This window comes from Bos grunniens, chromosome 15 (genome assembly GCF_055505025.1).
Source record: "Bos grunniens cultivar Pamir isolate PY7600 chromosome 15, Bosgru_T2T1.0, whole genome shotgun sequence".
Classification (NCBI taxonomy): domain Eukaryota; kingdom Metazoa; phylum Chordata; class Mammalia; order Artiodactyla; family Bovidae; genus Bos; species Bos grunniens.
Window position 1 is genome coordinate 37,334,427 of NC_141179.1, and position 20,851 is coordinate 37,355,277.

General features: G+C 43.2%; 1 long non-coding RNA gene across 1 annotated transcript; it reads right to left on the reverse strand.

Annotated features, from left to right (window-relative positions):
• Positions 1 to 4,440: 4,440 nt before the first annotated feature.
• LOC147357676 (uncharacterized) lies at positions 4,441 to 20,419 on the reverse strand. The gene is made up of 2 exons (XR_015141505.1): positions 20,298 to 20,419; positions 4,441 to 6,395 (listed from the first exon to the last, which is right to left on the reverse strand). It is a non-coding gene; the product is annotated as an uncharacterized LOC147357676 (long non-coding RNA).
• Positions 20,420 to 20,851: the final 432 nt, after the last annotated feature.

A 20,851-nucleotide genomic window follows, 5' to 3' on the forward strand; every position in this document is an offset into this window, starting at 1 on the left:
CACAGAGTCGGACAGGACTGAAGCGACTTAGCAGTAGTAGTGGATATTTTGTAGCAGGAAGATTTTGGATTACCAGTCTACACTTTCACACTTCTAATTTGAGTATAAAAGCTGAAATTTTATTTCTGTTGCTTGCCACCAGGACTACTGGCAGACACAATCTGTGTTTTAGAATCTGCCCCCACTGGGACTGGGCCTGGTTCGTGTTGAGTCCTGAGGTTTAACACCTTGCTGGGGAGCTCTAACTAGAGAATGACAGATGCATACTTCCAGGCTCCTGATATGATTCCCTTTACTAGTGTAACTCACAAAGGGGCATCTATTCCAAGCTGACTCAGGAAGTTACCCCATGAACTCACTGCTCTCACATGCAAGCATTGTGGAACTCTGGCTCTAGCCCTCTCTCTGTCTGAATCTAGCAGCTTGGGAATTCAGAAAACCATACCAAGAAGCATACTTTTGCTACTTTGGAGGGACTGAAATTGAACCCATTGTTGCCAATTGCCTTGAATAATCAGAATTTGGCAGTAAGTCTTTGGAGCACAGGGATGACGACATATTTGTTCCATCAGGACGGGCACGGCAGACCCCTAAACGCCTACAGCTGGGACCAGGTGCTCTCCTAGTAGGCCTGAGCAGCCATGGGACAACAAGAAGGTACTGAAGTGGGAGGAGGGCCCCCAGATACCTTGGCAGGGGAGTTAGGCTCACCTGCTCTTTGGTTCTGGGTCTGCCTCTCATATGATAAGTCCCTTCAAGCTCACTCTGCCCCAAGATAGCATCAGTTTTTTTTTTATGAAGGGAATGGAGATAAAGTTGCTGGCCATGCCTCCCATGTAGCATTGCAAGGACCAGACACTTTGCAGATGTTACATATAGTGGAAGAGGTAATGTTACCATCCTAACCTTACAAATGAGGAAACTGAGGCTCTGAGAGAGGAAATGAGTTCTCTGAGGTCACACAGCCAGTGAGTGGCAGAGCTGGGGCTCAGATCTAAAGCTTCTAACCCCAGAACTCATTCCTTTCCACAATGTTACCACTGTGTAAATGTAAGATAAAAGCAGGAAGAGGAGGATTCACAGCTCATGAGTGCCTCCTCTCTGCCAGCTGCTTTAGGCACAGCATATTATTTACTAAGGTTAGAGGTTAATTTTCTTACATCTGTTTTACAGTTGAGAAAACTGGGTATCCAAGACTTCCCATGAACTACGCAAGGCGACAGAATCATTTCAAGAATGAGGTTTTGAATCTGGCAGCGTCTGATCTCAAAGCCTGTGCTCATTCTCTCTCTCAGTTCCTTTTAAACATACTCTCCAGACGTTGGCATGCTCTCCTAAAATCCATATGCATTTAGACAAGGTTCAAATCAATTAGTTCACACTTTGCGGCTGAGGCTCCTTTGTGCCAAAGGTGATCAAGGTGCTTCCAGTTTTATGCATTCAAACCTAATGAGGCCTCTTTCTCGACTTCTTGCATGACAGCCCAGAATTGAGAACCACGATGCATATGGTGTTTGCAAAATGCTAGTTGTGTATGGGTGTTTAAACTTTAGTTTTGCAGCTTTTAATTTATTTATGCAAGCAAGCCTCCTTTCATGAATTTTAATCTGCTCTGCCTTAAAGAAGTGCTTGCCAAATGGGACAGCATTTGTGATCACCACTAAGCCATTCTAACTGCTTGCAGGCCTGGGGAGAGAGGCAGCGGAGAATATTAGCAAGCTCTGAGCAGTCCCCGTGTCATCCCGGGCATTGTGGCGTAAAATGTGCTTCGTGTCTAGGAAAAAAAAAAAGCCCTGTGACTTGAGTCTTTGGTTATTTTTAATGCTGAGCGGCAGAGCCACAGGGAATATTACGAGTTCCAAGATTTCTGACAGAAGAGACCTGCAGCCGAGTGCTTTCTTCAGGAGAGAGAGAGAGAGACACTGCTACAAGTCTTTATTCATTTATTTATCACGCTTCAGTTCCCTAAAAAAGAAAACACTTCTCCTGTGCAGGGGAAATTGCTTCAATGGATAGATTGCATTTAAATAATTTAAGTATAAAATTACTCGAACAGGCCGACTGATATTTCGAAAACGAAGCCGTCACAATCACTTAAGAGCGCCGGCAAAGTTCGTGATTTGGTGTGTAGATGAGGTGTGAGGAGAGGCTTCTGTCTGATTTGGGGAGGGGGTCCCTGTCCTGCCCACTGGCTGCCCCAAGTAAATGTGGTTTCTGCTCAGGTCCTGCAGGAGAGGATGGGTCTTGCAGATACCAGACTCCTGAAAGAGAGCTGCATGGGTGTGTGCTAAGTTGCTTCAGTCATGTCTGACTCTTTGCGACCCCATGGACTGTAGCCTACCAGGCTCCTCTGTCCATGGGATTCTCCAGGCAAGAATACTGGAGTGGGTTGCCATGCTCTCCTCCAGGGGATTTTCCCAACCCAGGGATAGAACCGGTGTCCCTTATGTCTCCTGCGTTGACAGGCGGGTTCTTTACCACTAGCTCTACCTGGGAAGCCTCGAAAGAGAGGTAACTGTTTCCAAACTTGGCCCAACCTTTTGGGTTTTAATTTTTAAGTGAGCAATGAGGAGAAGTAGAGAAGGCTAAATTGGTGTCCAGAAGATCCTTATATTGCCTGCTTGAGCTCACTGCCCAGCCTCTGTGGTCATTGAGTTCCTTTTTTGTGCAATAGGATGATAATGACAACCTCACAGGGTTCTCAGGGGCTAAATTAGCTTTCTGAGAGGACCCAGCATGATGTCTGGCACAAAACTGTCCTTTGCATTCTGTCTATAGCTCATTTCTCCATGTATCTGGGAGGCTGTTCCTACAGAGATGCCATTTGGGCCTAGAGAGAGTCTTTCCGTTCTCAAGAAGACTTCATTTGTGCCAATGGTAGGCTCCCTGTGGTTTGCCCATTCACACCTATGCAAAACACTGTTAGACAGTGGAGGTTCTCCCCTGGCCTAGGCAGATGGCATTTCTTCAGTTGGTTTTATGTCCACTAGGACCTTGAAGAATCTGGCAAAGAAATGCCTCTGTGGGCAAATGCATTTGCAAAATGCTACATTTGGCATGGCCTTGTTAGACATTGACCATGCACACTGGCTTACCAAAGGCTCTGAAAAGTCCTGCAGGTGAGAAATCCTTTTACTTTAAATTCAGTTTAACTCCACATTTATCGATCTTATTTGGCAATGAGAGCCTCCTCCCTGCTGCCTTCCCCCACTCCCCACAACACACACACACTAAATGTCTTATTAATATCCTTTGGGGTAGGACTTACAGAAACACACTTTGGGAAACTCTCCTTCCATCTAGTTCTATTGCCTTCTGTTTTATTTCCCTCTGGACATATTAAAGGACCAGCTTCAGGGGCTTTCAAGGTCTTCTTCCATTTACTATTAACTAATTAATTAAGCAAAGGCACTAAGTGCTGAGCTTAAGATCAATAAAGCATCATCCGTATCATGCAGAGTCAAGACAGGAAATAGACACATCATAGGGAAGGGTTAACCCTTGTGCCTGCTGTTACTAGTAACAGGATTAAGTGCTGGGTTGAGGGGAGACAGAGATGCAGATGACGAGAGACACCACAGGACTGGCCTGGGAGTGGCAGGTGAGGCCACCTGGAGAAGTCCACATCCTCTTGTATGATCCCATCGGTTCTTGTGGGGAATTTGCCTTGGAGGCATTCGAAATTCTAAGGAAGCAGCATGGATGGGTGTGGGTGGCAGCGTCTCAGCGGCACCAATGTTTACTTTGAAGAGAAAATGTCTGCTTTGTAGGCAAATGTTTTCAGCATGGAAATGATCATTGCAATTGCTGTGGTTGTCACAAATGTTTCATCAGAGCCGATAAAGCAGCTGAGTGTTGGCAAAATCGATGAAAACATCTTGAGAAGTGTTCGCTGCCTACTTAGCCGTCTGTGGCTCATCTGGCGCGAGGGAGGAGGGGAAGGAGGCGGTGAGCTGAGGCCACACAGGAGACTCTGAGAGGCAGTGTGGTGTGCTAGATGGGCACGCAGGCTGTGCAGTCAGATTGCCTTGTTTGTTTTAAACTCAGTGACCTTGGACAGATTGCCTGACTTCTCTGTGTCTCCATTTCCTCACTTGGAAACCAAGGATAATAATTGTACTGACTTCATAGTACTGGGGCTGAGATGGTAAAGAATCCACCTGCAATGCAGGAGACCCAGGTTCAATCCCTGGGTTGGGAAGATCCCCTGAAGAAGGGAATGACAACCCACTCCAGTATTCTTGCCTGGAAAATTCCATGGACAGAGGAGCCTGGCGGGCTACAGTCCATGGGGCTGCAAAGAGTTGGACATGACTGAGTGACTAACACTTTGCTTTACTTCATGGTATTGTTACAAGTGCTTAAATGATTCAATAGATACTTAGCACTTAATAAATATTAGTTAATATAATAATTTAAGATTCAAAACTCTTACACCCATTCACCTGATAAAGACCACTATTTATTTGACAAGTATTAATTCAGCCCCTTCAGTGTTTTTGAGTTCTCTTCCTGCTAGGCTAGACAGACTAATCAGACAAATAAATAAGATGCCTTCAGAGAATGAAAAATGTTATAAAGAACACACATTACAGTAATTGAATGGAGAATGCGGTGGAGTCACAAATTGCCCACTCTACTCAAATGGGCAGAAATGTATTTTACCTAAAACTGTTGCCATTTTTCTTGTGTTTCCTGATGTTTAGCATGGAAAATAGTTGACTTTCTTAGTCCAATCTATAATTTTGATCTGATAATTCTGAAATTATGAATATCTGAAAATATCTGATAATTCAAAACCTTGAAAATTCTGTAGGATTTTTTGCTGCCCTACCTTTGACTGCAAAATCAAAGTGAAAACTAGGAGGAATGTATCTTATCTGGAACCTTGTGCTAGTCTAAGAGAAGAGTTCATTAGATCCTTGAGGTATTCTTTCACTGTCCTCCAGCTTCACTAGTCTTTGAAGCAATGTCTTCTTCTCTCCAATAACATGTATCCCATTTGTGCCTGAGTGTTTTCTTAGCTTTGCTTCTCTCTTGCAACTCAGTCTGGACTTGCTAGCCCTCTCTGGCTAACTGATCTTCTTCTCAGATATCCTGGTAAGACCCATTTAGGGCTCTGCCTCTGCTGAGACACCACAGCCCTGGCCTCCATTCTGCATCCTCTCCTGGGAGTCATCCCTACCCTTGTTATGATGGACTCAGTGGCAGGTCTTTGGCTTCCAAACTGACTGCCTTTTGAGTTTCAGGAACTTCTGAGTTTTTTTGTTTTTAATATTCTGTGGAAACCAAGAGAAACCTAGCAGAGCTATAAGCTAGCACCACCTTCTCCCAGCACCTTGCACTGTCAGAGTGGCAGGGGAGGGGACAGCTGCCAGCAGATGTCCTCTGATTGAAGCAGGGCAGAAAACTCCCTGTCCGTGCTCCCTTCACCCTAGTGTCTTTCTAAGCCACTTCTCTTTAAGGTTCAGCCTTCAGATGAGGTGAGGGGTAGGGAACACATGTAAACCTTGACATCGGACCTTCTCTTTCTCTTCTTCTGTCTCTATTCTTTCTCTCAAAGTCCTTCAGGTAAGGGAGAATAGCATTCTCCTTCTTCTGTCATAACTTCCTTGTACTCTAAGTTTAAAAGTCTCATGACTGGGCTCCCAGTGTCTGCTCTGATATGTAAAGAGCTTGCAAGTCATCACTTCCATCCTTACAACTAGAAAAGCTGAGAAAACCAATAATCAATGACTTTTCTTAGGCCCATCAGAGAACTAAAATAACAAGGTAAACCAATACCCCAAGGTCTGGAAAGACTGGTGAATCCAGAGAGAAAAAGGTGAGATATGTTACCTGAAACCAAAGCTCCTGGAGCCCTGGAGCCATAGAGTTGTAGGAATAGTAAAATGGTAATGATAATGATTTGTTTGAGACTGACTATGAGCTAGCAAAAGGGTGGAAAACTCTTGAGTGATGCAGTCTTAGGGGAGTCACATTTTCATGGTTTCTTCCTCTAAAAACCCTACCAAGTTCTCATGGTGAAGATCCAAGAATTCGCTGTTGGCTCTGGCAGGGAAAGGGGAACAGTAAGCACTGGGAAGCATATTCAGAGCATTCTCCCTAACAGATGCCAATTTCCAAGAGGGATCCAGAATTTGATCCCACCTAGGAGAAAGTAGCCAGCTCCAGCCGTCTCTGGTTTTCCTGTCCTACCTAAGAGGGCAAAAAGCCATTCCAATTGAAAAGCACTGTAAACGTGACAGCCTAGCCCTTGTGGTCCACTGGTTAAGACTTCATGCTCCCAATGCAGGGGACCCAGATTCTATCCCTGGTCAGGGAACTAGATCCTACATGGCTCAACCAAGAGTCTGTATGTGGCAATGATGATTCCCGAGTGCTGCAACTAAAACCTGTGCAGGAAAAAAAGAGAGAGAGAAATTCTTTAAAAAGAATCCAAAATTTCATCATAAAATTACACCTTGCTTCCCCTCCTATCTACCTGAACACCACACCCACAGGGCTCCAGCAAAATAATGATGAATTTTGGTTGGAAGAACTGCAAGATTCTCTCTAAGGAAGGGTACTTAGGGAAGCCCAAAGACATAGGAGTCAAAGCCAAAGACACAGAAAGTGAAAGTGTCAGTAGCTCAGTCATGTCCAACTCTTTGTGATCTCATGGACTGTAGCCTACTAGGCTCCTCTGTCCATTGAATTCTCCAGGCAAGAATACTGGAGTGAGTTGCCATTCCCTTCTTTAGGAGATCTTCCCAACCCAGGGATCAAACCCAGGTTTCCTGCATTGCAGACAGATTCTTTACTGTCTGAGCCACTCTAGCACTTTCAGCAAACATTAAACATAGCCAAATCATAGCCAAATTAACGTAAATTCCCAATAAAGGCCTATTTGCTTTAGTTCCTACTACTCAATACAACATGTCTGGCTTTCAACAACAAATATTACAGGGCATAATAAAAGTCAAGAAAAAGCATGGTCCAAAGAGACAAACTGAGCATGAGAATCAAACTTAGATATGACACAGATGTTACAGTTAAGAGGCAGTGCATTTAAAATAATTATGATTAATGTGTTAAAGGTCTAACGGAAAAAGCAGACAGCATGAAAGAAAGGATGGGTAATATAAATAGGGATCTGGAAATTCTGAAAAAGAATCAAAAGGAAATGCTAGAAATTCAATAGACTTTAACAGGAATGAAGAATGTCCTGATGAGGTTATCAGCAGACTGGACACAGCCAAGAAAAATATCAGTGAGCTTCAACAGAAACTTCTAAAAGTGAAATGCAAAGAGAAAAATGAATGAAAAAAGAAAAAGAACAGTGGAATAACCAAGAACTTCTGGGAAATTTCAAGAGGTATGCCATATGTTTATTGGAACACCAGAAGGAGAAGAAAGAGAGAAAGGAACAGAAGAAATATTTGAAGAAATAATGACTGGGAATGTTCCAAGATTTGGGACAAATACCGAATCACAAATCCAGAAAGCTCAGAGAATGTCAATAAACACCAACAGTCTATACCTGGGCGTACCATATTCAAGCTACAAAAAAAAAAAAAAAGAAAGAGTAAGAGAAAATAAAGAAACCACAGCCGCAGATGGTTGTGGGAAGAATATTACCTATTAAGGAACACGATGAGAATTGTAGCCAATTTCTATGAGAAACCACAGGAGTAAGAAGAGAATGGAGTGGAATATTTTAAGTTTTAAAGAAAAAAAAAAAACAAACTAGAGTTCTGTATCCAATAAAACTATCCCTCAAAGGCAAAACAGAAACAAGGACATTTTCTGATAGACAAAAACTGAGAGAATTCATTACCAACAAATCTCATCACAAGAAATGTTAAAATAAGTTTTTAAGGCAGTCAGCCAGTTAGTTGCTCAGTCGTGTCCGACTCTTTGCGACCCCATGAAGCACAGCACACCAGGCCTCCCTGTCCATCACCAAGTCCCAGAGTTCACCCAAACCCATGTCCATTGAGTCAATGATGCCATCCAACCATCTCATCCTCTGTCATCCTCTTCTCCTCCTGCCCTCAATCTTTCCCAACATCAGGGTCTTTTCAAATGAGTCAGCTCTTCGCATCAGGTGGCCAAAGTATTGGAGTTTCAGCTTCAACATCAATCCTTCCAATGAACACCCAGGACTGATCTCCTTTAGGATGGACTGGTTAGATCTCCTTGCAGTCCAAGGGACTCTCAAGAGTCTTCAACACCACAGTTCAAAAGCATCAATTCTTCTGCACACAGCTTTCTTTATAGTCCAACCCTCACATCCATACATGACTACTGGAAAAACCATAGCCTTGACTAGATGGACCTTTGTTGACAAAGTAATGGCTCTGCTTTTGAATATGCTGTCTAGGTTGGTCATAACTTTCCTTCCAAGGAGTAAGTGTCTTTTAATTTCATGGCTGCAATCATCATCTTCAGTGATTTTGGAGCCCCAAAAAATAAAGTCTGACACTGTTTCCACTGTTTCTCCATCTATTTCCCATGAAGTGATGGAACCAGATGCCATGATCTTCGTTTTCTGAATGTTGAGCTTTAAGCCAACCTTTTTCACTCTCCTCTTTCATTTTCATCAAGAGGCTTTTTAGTTCCTCTTCACTTTCTGCCATAAGGGTTGTGCCATCTGCATATCTGAGGTTATTGATATTTCTCTTGGCAATCTTGATTCCAGCTTGTGCTTCTTCCAGCCCAGTGTTTTTCATGATGTACTCTGCATATAAGTTAAATAAGCAGGGTGACAATATACCTCCTTGACATACTCCTTTTTCTATTTGGAACCAGTCTGTTGTTCCATGTCCAGTTCTGACTGTTGCTTCCTGACCTGCACATAGGTTTCTCAAGAGGCAGGTCAGGTGGTCTGGTATTCCCATCCATTTTAGAATTTTCCACAGTTTATTGTGATCCACATAGTCAAAGGCTTTGGCATAGTCAATAAAGCAGAAATAGATGTTTTTCTGGAACTCTCTTGCTTTTTCAATGATCCAGCGGAAGTTTGCAATTTGATCTCTGGTTCCTCTGCCTTTTCTAAAACCAGCTTGAACATCTGAAAGTTCACAGTTCACGTATTGCTGAAGAGGGAACATTTTATAAGTAAGAATTTGGACCTTGTAGAAGAATAAATGAAAGTAGATGAAAATTTTTCACATTTATTTTACTTTTGATTGATAGCTGTTTAATAATAGTAACAATGTATTTGGTGATTATAGCATAGCAATAAATGAAATGAATAATGATAATGCATAAGGGAAGGAAGGGAGGAATTGGGAATACTCTGTATCTCTCTCTGTGAAGCAGTATATTGTTATTTGAAGGTGCAATTAGACTAGGTAAAATGTATATTGGAAACTCCAGGGAAATTACTTTTTAAAGAAGTATAATTGATGTGCTAAAAGAGGAGATAAATGGGATCATATAAAGTGCTATTCTAATTACAAGGTGTTCTAAAAGGAAAACTATAAAGACAATGAAAACATCAGTGGTCAACAGAGGCCTGGCGGGGAGACAGGAAGGGTTGAATAGATGATATCCAAGGGGTTTCTATAGAGCAGCGAATTTATTCTGTGTGATACTGTAATGGTGAGTACATTACACTATACATTTGTAAAGACCCTTTATAGTTTTTACAGCAAAAGAGTAGTCCTTAATTATGCAAATTAAAAATAATCTAGGAGATCAGGGATCCCAGGATGGAATGTAAAATGTGACAAAACAATATGACTGTTTTACAAATGTATGAAACAACTTCATGGAAAACATTGGGGTAAAAAGGTGCTGGCATAAGTACCTTTGGAAATAAGAGGATTCTGGAAGACTAAAGTCAAGTGAAACTGTATGTAAGCACTGTATTCTAGTCAATAAAATTGTTCCCCCTGCTAGTTTTTGTTAACAATTCTGATACCACTATATATGTATTTGGAATTGAACAAATAAATGGATGGTGGTGACATAGTAACTTCCAAAGAGCACAGCCTGGAAAGGGAGAAGAAAAGAGTAACTTTTTTTTTTAACCTGCACTGGGTCTTTGTTGCTGTGTGCTTCTTTCTCCAGCTGTGGCCAGTGAGGGTTACTTTCTAGCTGTGGTGCATAGGCTTCTCACAGCGGTCGCTTCTTTTGTTGTGGAGCACAGGCTCTAGGCTCGCAGGCCTCAGCTAACTGGCTCTAGGGTGCTGGCTCATCAGTCATGGTGCACAGGCTTAGTTGCTCCAATGCATGTGGAATCTTCCCAGACCAGAGTTTGAACCTGGGTCCCCTACACTGGCCGGTGGATTCTTAACCACTGGCCCACCAAGGAAGACCAAAAAAGTAATTAGAGGAAACCTGACGATCTTCTACTTCAGCCAAGTGATCATAGTTAATATCAACAATGTTAAATCATGTTAATGGCATGTGTTCTTCATGTCATGTGATAAAAATGGCATTTTACCTTTGTGGTACTTCTCTGTAAAACACATAACATAATCTAATAATGAGAAAAAACATCTGGTGAATCCCACTCTACAAAATACCGAGCCAGACTCCTCAAAATTGTCTAGGTCATCAGAAACAAGCAAAGTATGAGAGAATGTCACAGTCAGAAGAGCCTAAGAAGACATGGTGACTACATGTAATTCACTATCCTGAATGAGATCCTGGAACAGAGAAAGAACGATAGGTAAGAATGAAGGACATCTGAGTAAAATATGAACTTTAGTTAAATAACCTATCATTGTTGACTAGCTGTGGCAAATGTACCATACAAGTGTAGGATGTCAACTACTTCTTGTGGTGTATATAAGAACTCTCTGTACTATTTTAACAATTTTTCTATAAGAGCAAAATTTATAAAATAAAAAGTTTATTTAAAATTTGCATCAATAACAAAAATTAGAAAGTTCTAAGGAGACAATCAGAAATTCTCTACTCTAGAGAATCATTGTGGCTATCTGACATGATTTTCTTCTTTATTTTTTATAAATATGAAATGAATATATGCTAATTATAGAAACTTGGAATAACATAGAAAATATAAATTTTGTTATGTTAAAAAGTGCTCATGAGGGGGTGGTAGGGAATATAGGAAAACAATCTAGTCAAGCAGACTTGGTATGTGACATGCTAAAAGGAGGGATTTAGAAATCTCTCTCTACAATCTTGAAAAGTCTGAGTTGCAAGCCCTGACTTTTTGCAAAATTCAAAACTCTAAAGGTAACATCAACTTCCTTCATTCATTTTTTCTTTCCCTTCTGCAACTTTCTTAATTCTCCTAGCAATTCACCCCCTCATATCCCACCTCCATATGTTCATTAGAAGGCAGATAAAGGAGAAGGTTATGGACATAAAATCAAAAAGGGAGACCATGCCAATATTTTTCAAAATATTTTTCCATTTTAAAGATGAGACAGCAAAAAGCATTATTTAAAGTGGTCAGAGAAGACTTGTCTGAGAAAGTGACAATTGAGCTGAGTCCTTCATGAGTAGGAGAAAGCGTCCACTGTGGATTTGCTTGGAGCAGAATGAAACAGGTGAGACAAGTGTGAAATGGGGAGAGATCAGATGTTTGGATACATCATCACTGTATGTGCTCAGAGGAAGGGCAGCCAAACCTTTAGAAGGGTGAGAACAGAAATAGATACAAGTGGTTCCTCAGAAAGAGGAAGCGTCATGAGAAAAACTGTAAGAAGACATGGTGTATTCAAAGGATTTTGTTAGAGTCTGATTGAAGGAGAGTGAAAAGGAGAGAGGAGGAAGTAAAGATATATGGGCAGGAGCTGGCCATGAATGCTATTTTAACAAAACTGAATCTTAGTCTTCTCTGATGGTGATGATTGAAAGTTTTAGAACAGGGAAAGCATGTAGTTGGGTTTATGCTTTTCTATCATCATGTTGAGGTGCTGGGGAATAAACATGCAGGGCGAGGACACTGTGTTGAAGGAATCATCTTTCAGGACCTACTTACAAAGCCTACTATAACTGTACCTCTATTTTCCTTCTACTTGATATCCTTGTATCATTTTATTGTAGTATTTCTAAAATCCATTTTGAATAAAAATTGAAACAATGTCCTTTATAAGTGTGTATGTATGTGTATATATATATATGTATATATATATATAAAACAAGAACACTATTTGCCACCCCAGTGCTGAATCCCATTGTGGAATCCTAACCTCAGATAGAGCTTAGACACAAGTTACCATGTGGCTTAAGGGGTAACTGAATGGAAACAGTATTTGTGTTGAATGTGATAAGAGACACACTTTGCTGTCGCTCATCCTACATCCAGAACTCAGCTCAGACCTGGGCACAGGAACAGGTTCTTGTGGTACCGGGCCCTGCCAGATGCCTGCATTTAGGAAGAAAGGAAAAGAACATCCAGCCATGGACTCTGTTTTCAAGCAGTCCTAGGCCAATGGCTGCTGTTGGAGAGGATTTGGGAAGGAACAAGGAGAAAAATCAAATTGAACATGTGAAATGTGGGAAATCATGATCACAACAGTAACCATAGGAAGTGAATGTCTTACTTCCTAACTCCCTTTTGTGGGTGAGATACTTTGCTCTTTGCGCTCCAGGCTCCTCATCCATGAAGTGGTGCTGAGGGTAAGAAGATCTGAATCACACCTTCCAGGGCTTCATCTTTTTTCTGGACCCCTTTGGCAGTCTGTTAACCTTCCTGTTGGCCCTATCTTTGTCTGTGCTCTTTGAGAAGCAGATCCTGAATGCAATTAATTTGTTTGGAAGATACAGGAAGTAATCATAGAGTAATTTATTTGGTAAGTACAGGAAGTAACCATAGAGAAGTGGGAAAGGAAAGGCAGCCCAAAGGTGGACAACTGGAGCTTAATCCTCCAGGCTTCTCTGGGACAAGGAGGGCAAAACCACTTCTTAGCATTTTCACACCCGAAGCGGGAGGGACCTGGGGTACTTACATACCTGCCCCTGGCATACCTCCCTGGCACTTGCAGCCTGCACACCACATGGGCACCAAGCAATGCTGTTTTGCTAAGCTGGTGGGATAGAGAGTTCTCAAGCCCAGAGATGCAAAGACTGGCAATTAGAAGCCAGCTGGAGCATCCAGAAAGGTCTGAGGATATGCAGAGGGGCACTTCCAACGTCTGCTACAGACCCCCTTCTCAGAATAATGTTTTGAAATGCAGAAAATAAAATTCATAGGATTACAAAGAAAACCAATTACATTGAAATTCAGTTCTATCCACAGACCCCTTGGGGGACCCCCGATTAAGAAGCCCTGCTAAGGTTTCTTTTCAACGTGAAATTATATGGTTTGATGACCTAAGAGCATGGATTGTGTTACTCTGCCAGGAGGTGGTTAAGTTCTGCACAATCTCTGCAGAAACTATTTCAGAGGAAAAATGCCTTCGCCCAACCTGACAATCCCCTGCAGCTCAGGGACTATGAATGAGGCTGCTGGCTTCTCTCACTCTCTTTTTATTTTTTACAGTGTTTATTTTGCCTTGTTTATGTTTCTGTGTTTTTAATGTGTCCTTTGTTAGCCCTGAAAGCACCGCAGGGCAGCAATTTGCCTGCATTGCTCTGGTGGCCTCTCTGCCTTCCTCAGCTGTCCCTGGGGAGCTCCATCTTTAAAGTTGTACGTCTGAAGTACAAGGGCCCCAGAGCCTCTGCCATCCAGCCATGGCAGACCTGGGTCCATCCTGTGGCATCATGGTGCCAACAGGTGTCTGCATGCAGGGTGCTGGAGAAGGCACCCCCCTGGGAGCTGCACGCCACGGAGACACCACCCACCTCCTAATGTGCCTCCATGGCTCTGTTACTCACAGCTAAATTACAGTATTATGACTTCATTGTTGAGTCCCAATTCTCCTAATTATAGCCTAGAGATCTATTATTTGATTTGGTAACACCAAGTGCTTCTTTTCTAAATCATGTAATCTCTTGTAGCTTATTAATGTCAGGTTTGCGCACACGCAGGGACTTGGTTGTTTGCCAGACAGAATCAAATTTTCAAATTTTCGCTGTGTTATGTTACAGGGCTTTGCTTGTTACAATCTAATTATATTGGCACTGAAATACCGAAAACCAATTTATATTAGAAAGCACTTTAACTCTTTCTTTGGAGCGAATTTACATGCAGAAGTGTCTGCCACACCATTGGTCTGTTTGTTTTTCCATGGGGAAACGCCTTCTGGGAAAGAGGTAAAACTAACAGTTCCTTTCTGTTAAAAAAAAAAGTCTGCAATTCATGGACCAGAACTCTGAATGCAGCCATTCTCTTGATGGAATTATGGGGAAGGAAGGAAGCAGGCTTCTTCCATCTCTCTCTGTGTTTCTCCAGGCCTCTCTGTGCAGAAAGCCGCTTACCCCAGGTACTCAGAAATCCCTCTCCTGGTGGGTGTCACCTTCTGGAAGCCCCATCCCCAGCCTTGGACCATTTTACCTCCTCCGTCCCCGCTTCTTCCCTTCACATGTATTTTCCTATGCTCTGTTTTTTACTAGGGGCAGGATGGATCCTTTGCCCTGAAGACACTGTCCTTTGAAGACCAGGGGGGATTTGTTGCCTGTAGAAGTTGCTCTACCAGTGGGACCACCCTCATCATACTTCTTTGTCTTTTCAGGAGAATCCTGTGGCTATTTCCCCTGACCCTCAGGGTATTTGTCTCGCCACTCTGTCAGTCACTCTAGTGATGACTGCGACTTTCTGCCCCCAAGAACGCTGTTCCCTGTCAGACTGTTATCACTAGGGAGTACAGTCTATATCCAAATTATCCAATATACTATCTTTAAAAAAGAGTCCCAGATTCCTCCCAGCTTTTTTTTTTTTTTTTAATACTTCATTTTGTTTTAGAGTGGTTTCAGTTTCACTGCAATATCAAGAGGAAGGTGCAGAGATATAGTAATATGCCCCCTGCCCTCACACATGCGTAGCCTCCCCCATTATCAGCATCCGCCCAAGAGTGGGAGGTACTTTTGTGACCCGCCTTCAACTGTGATTCACTCAGTTCATGCTCTTGTTCACTCCTTAACTCCAGCCGCACAGTTTGTTTTCTTTTCTCTCAATTTCTCTTTCCCACTGTAGGGCATGTGTACACATTCTGTCTGCAACACTCTTGGTATTTTTGACTCATCTCAGATAAAATGTCACTTTCTTAGAGAAAACTTCCTTGCCCTCTATTTAACCAGGTACCCCACCCCCATTTATTTATTCTCAGTTCAGTTCAGTCGCTCAGTTGTGTCTGACTCTTTGCAACCCCATGGACTGCAGCATGCCAGGGTTCCCTGTCCATCAACAACTCCCGGAGCTTGCTCAAACTCATGTCCATCAAGTCGGTGATGCCATCCAACCATCTCATCTTCTGTCATCCCCTTCTGCTCCTGCCTTCAATCTTTCCCAGCATCAGGATCTTTTCCAATGAGTCAATTCTTCACATGAGGTGGTCAATGTATTGGAGTTTCAGCTTCAGCATCAGTCCCTCCAATGATTATTCAGGACTGATTTCCTTTAGGATGGATTGGTTTAATCTCCTCTTAGTCCAGGGGACTCTTGAGAGTCTTCTCCAACACCACAGTGCAAAAGCATCAATTCTTCGGTGCTCAGCTTTCTTTAGAGTCCAACTCTCACATCCATACATGACTACTGGAAAAACCATAGCTTTGACTAGACAGACCTTTGTTGACAAAGTAATGTCTCTGCTTTTTAATGTTTATTCTACTTTGTCTTTATTTGTTTTCAGGTTATCTCTGCCCAGCCCCTATCTGAGACTATAAGATCCATGAGGACAGGGATTTTATTTTGGTCACCATTGAACTTCCAGTGCCTGGGACAGCTGTTGAGTATGTAAGTGCATCCCAGGAAATGTGTATCTTTTGCTTTATGGTAGAGAAGAAGACCAGTTCCAGCTCTTTGGACTTGTCTCACATTCCCTCTGCCTTCCTTGCTCCAGCCCCGTTCTTTCCGAGGTTATAATGTATGGCCAGTTTGCCACCCCAGAGCAGGAAGCCAAAGCCATGGCAGCTTGGCACAGATGGGGCTCAATGTCCCCATCCCAGCTTCTCTACTGGAGTCTGAGCGGCTGACTCAGATTTTGTCTGAACCACACACCTCATCCTCCATGGCACTGTCTCTGGCCCTTCCCTGGACGTGGTTCTCATGTGGTGCTCGCCAGTGGGTTAGTGGCAACAGAGGACCTACAAGTGGCCATGTCAGGGATCACTTCTGTTTATCTAAGTGAGGGATGAATTGGTGCGAGGTCAGGAAATCCCCCTTTCATGGCAGACACTGAGTCACAGAAGGGGACGGATGGATGGGAAATAAACAAGACCTCCCCTGAAGCAGGGAGGTGAGCCAGCACACACTGCTCCACAGAAGTGACCCAGCAGAAACAACGCAACAGTGAGCTTGCACCCAGCACGGCTCTGATTAAGACAACTGCAGAGCTGATCTGTGGACTAAGGTGGCTGCTGAACCTCAATTCTAATAAAACATTGATCAAACTTATGGAATTAGTTGACCCATTTTTGTTCCTTTCTCTAGAATTTTCTCCACAACTGTGATGAGGTAAAGGGCTCGTAAGCCACATGTATGTACAAGAGAAGTTCCCCCAGGAGGCAGAAAGCTGAGGGCCTGTCTCCCTAAACTGCGAGTCTCCAAATATCCAAGATGCATTAAGGATTGGAGAGGTGCCCTCTAGTCAGAGTGGAGAAGGAAATGGCAACCCACTCCAGTACTCTTGCCTGGAAATTCCCATGGACAGAGAAGCCCATCTGGCTAGAGTCCACGGGGACGCAAGAGTCGGACACGACTTAGCGACTAAACCACCACCACCATCACCACCTCTAGTCAGAAACCCCAGCTAAAGTCCACTGAACTCGGTAGACCCCTGTGCCTATTTCCTTTGAATAAAGGCTTTGAAACACGTTTCACAAGCTCCTCCCGGAATCTCTCATTCTGAGATCCTGGCCTGTTTCTTTCTCAGGGCTACATCTTCACCCAGAATGCTTCCTCTGCCTGGAATGCTGTCCTGTCCCATACCATTTTTGCTTGTAGAAATTTAACCCATCCTTCACAACCTGACTGAAAAATCACCTGCCCAAAGGAGTACTATCAGATCCACCAGATCAGAATTATACTGTGTCTCCACTGGCCCAGTATTAAGTGTCCTGTGCTGTTTCTAGCTTAGATGATTATATGTCCCAGTTTGCTTGGGACAGTCTCAATTTATGCTTGTTTTTCCAGTATTTATTAATGGCATATTTTCACTCTCAGGAATGTCCCAATAGAATAATAGATTGTGTGGTGTGACCGACACAGCCTCCAGTGACCCCTATTGAGTCATGCCTTTCTCTAATCTTTTTCTCTTGCATGTAGGCATTCATGGTGACTTGCCTCTGGCCAATAGAATATGGCAATGGTGAAAGGATAGCCAATCCCTTGATTATCTAAGACACCAAAGAGAGACATTCTCCTGTGGACCCTGAAGAATGAGCTGCTGCCTATGGAAAAAGCCACGGGCACCATGGCCAGGAACATTGGGCAGCCTCTAGGAGTCGAAGGCCTCCATATTCCAGATGCAAGGAACTGAATTCTGCTTGCAATCAGAAAACTCCAGAAAGGAAACTGCTGACTTCTTGATTGCAGCCTTTGAGATCCTGAGCAGAGGCCTCAGATGAGCTGTGCCTGCACTCCTGACCCACGAACACTGTGAGGTATTAAATGAGTGTTGGTTTAGGCCACTGAGCTTGTGGTCATTTGTTTTCAGCAATCAAAACTGATACATGTGATTGCCCCAGTTATAACACTAACCAAGGTTCAAATGGCTTTGACAGACTGGTCAAGACAAATCTCCCTGACAGACTGGTATTTTCTTAAAGTTGGGTGCATATCTTATTTATCTCTCTAGTTTCTCTACATTCAAAGAGAAATAACGAATTCCTTTCCAGGTAATGGACCAGCTAGCACAGCACAGTATCCTTCAACAGAGAAAGGTCTCTGGCATCATGATGTCCTTGTTTGTGTCCCAGGTCCATTACTTATGAGCTATTTGACTTTAAACAAATTGCTTAATCTCTCAAGTCCTCAGTTTCCTCAGCTGCAGAATGGGATTACAAAATAGTGCATAAGATTATTATGAGGAGAAATTGAATTACTGTAAAGTGCTCACAGGGCTTCTTAGGTGGTGCTAGTGGTAGAGAACTCGCCTGCCAATGCAGGAGAGATAAGAGATGGAAGTTTGATCCCTGGGTTGAAGATTCCTCTGGAGGAGGACACAGAGATCCACTCCAGTATTCTTGCCTGGAGAATCCCAAGGACAGAGGAGCTTGGTGAACTATGGTCCATAGGTCACAAAGAGTCAGACAATACTGAAGTGACTTAGCAAGCACCTACACAGACTCACAACACTCATCACAGTGCTGTATAAATTTGGTGTGCCTTGTATTCCTTCTGTCACTTGATTCTGTGTGAAATGTGCTATGATTATCTCCACTTACAGATGAAGAAACTGATGCTCAGAGACATTAACATCCTCAAAATTACACAGCAAGTGAGATAAGGCACTCAACCCAAATCCTTAAGTGCTTCTTCCCATACTGTTTACACTTACATCTTTCTTTTGGATGTACATTTTGGAAAAAAACAAAAAAACAAAAGTGGAGTGGGGGGGTGCAGATTTTTCTCAGAATTCCAAAGTGGATTCCTTAAGAATGGGGGCCCACACAGATTTCAAGTTCGGATAAGGCTCATATTCAGGACCTACCCCTTCAGGTATTTCTGGAAGCTCAGGCAGACAATTTAGACAGTTTAGTGGGAGATGGCAACCCATAAATGAGCTCTGGGCCCATTAAGCTGACATACCACCTGACAAATGACAGGGACTTTTAGTCAATTCCAGTCTACTAAAAACTGGATATGAATGTAGGTGCAGACTATTGGGATCCGTAGATAATTTGCTACCTGCTCATTTTTAATGTGTTTGTGAGCATTCATGAGAAGCTCATTAATTGTGAGTGTCTGTAAGCTTATTGTGTTGTAAACCAAGCCTGACAGCACAATAGGCACCGATAAAAGGAAGCGTCCCCTCCGCCAACCAGTGTTAATGCTGAGAAGGAGCAGGCGTGCAAATCAGTCCAGGGATAATTGACAAGATTGCTGGAATGCACACGAGCCCCTTATCTGAGGAGCTGTACGTCCCTGTCCTTAGGTAACTGCAGAGAGACATGCTGCTGTGATAAGGGTGGTGCTAGCCGCATTGACCATGGTAAGGCGACAGGGTCAGGCACTCAGGCCCGGTAATCAGGTAAATCCGTGAAGGCCATGGCCTGACAAGGCTGAAATCCATTTGTTATTCTCTGCTTGGAATGCCCTTGCTCCCTCTCTAGACTGGCGGGTTCCGACTCCTCTCTCAAGATGACTCAGTTCCTCCTTGAAGCGTTCTCTGACTTTGCCAGGGAAAACATTTCTTCCCCGGCACTCTGAAAGCCCCTTGTGCATCTTTCTGAAAGAGCTCTAAGTGGGAGCCTGAAATGCCTGCCCCTTGCTCCATACCCAAGTGAAAGCAGAACTCCAAACTCCTTTATGCATGCCCTCCAGAAAGAAACATTTTTAAGGATGCACTACTCAAGCAAAAGCATCTGTGAGCAATGCAAACTTTGTGAATAATATGGAGCCCAAGGGGGAAAATAACATTACTCAGTACCTGGCTTCCACTGTTCAGTGTGCTTCTTTCCCATTCTGGACCCTCTTCTTGCCTTGCAGGAAGGGGCTGTAGAACCCAAAGCCCCTGGAGGCCACCTCTACTCCTACCAAACTTTTCAAATACTCACATTTATTTAACAAAGATGAGTTTCTAAGGGAAATTACATTATTAGAGACTAAAATAATATACTTCCATTGAGCTTGTTATATGTATTCGTATGTACATTATAGTAAATATGGGGCTCCAGAGGGGGAAAACATTCATGTACTTAATAGATACACAATTGCATCCCTTGCATGCATTCATGCTAAGTTGCTTCAGTTGTGTCCAATTGTTTTTCGCCCCATGACCGTAGCCTGCCAGGCTCCTCTGTCCATGGGACTTCCTAGGCAAGAATACTGGAGTGGGTTGCCATGCCCTCTTCAAGGGGATCATCCCAATCCAGGGATCGAACCCATGTCTTTTGCATTTCCTGAACTGGCAGGAGGATTCTTTACCACTGCGCCACCCTTAGTGCAGGGTATCTCTTAGGGAAGCCCTTGTATGCCTTAGTGCAGGCTAAACTGCTGTAACCAAACAACAATAGAATCAAACAACATATAATGGCTTAAACACAATGTTATCTTATTTTGTACTCACATGGTAATCCCAAGTAGGTGTCCAGGTTGTGTGGGGGTCAGCTCTCTTGCACACAGCAGCCCAGGGATCCAGTCTTCTTTCATACTGAGTCTCTTTTATCTTGTTTGGTATGGCCCTTGTCTATAACAAAATGACAGAAACATAAAGAGTATGGAGTAGGCTATGCGGGAGGTTTCAAGCCTGAAAATAGCAAACATATGACTTCCATTCATATCCCACTGGCTAGAACTTCGTCGCATAGTCATGCCCAGCTGCAAGGGCAGCTTGGAAGTACCTTTGCTGTGTTCCTAGGAAGAAGGAATTGTTTTTGGTGGAGAACAGGCAGTCTCTACCATGTCCATCTAAAGTCAGTGCCCTTCCCTGTCTCCCCTCCTCATGCTCTGCAGATGACACTGATCACAGCTGTGCTGGGGTGCACACCATCCCTTGCACAGGCACCCCTCATAATTAAGCATTCATGAAGAGTTTCGTGTTTCCAGGTATTTTTTATCTTTAACCATGTATTTCCCCCTTACTTCCATAATGATTTTGGAGATACGTTACCAAATGCAGAA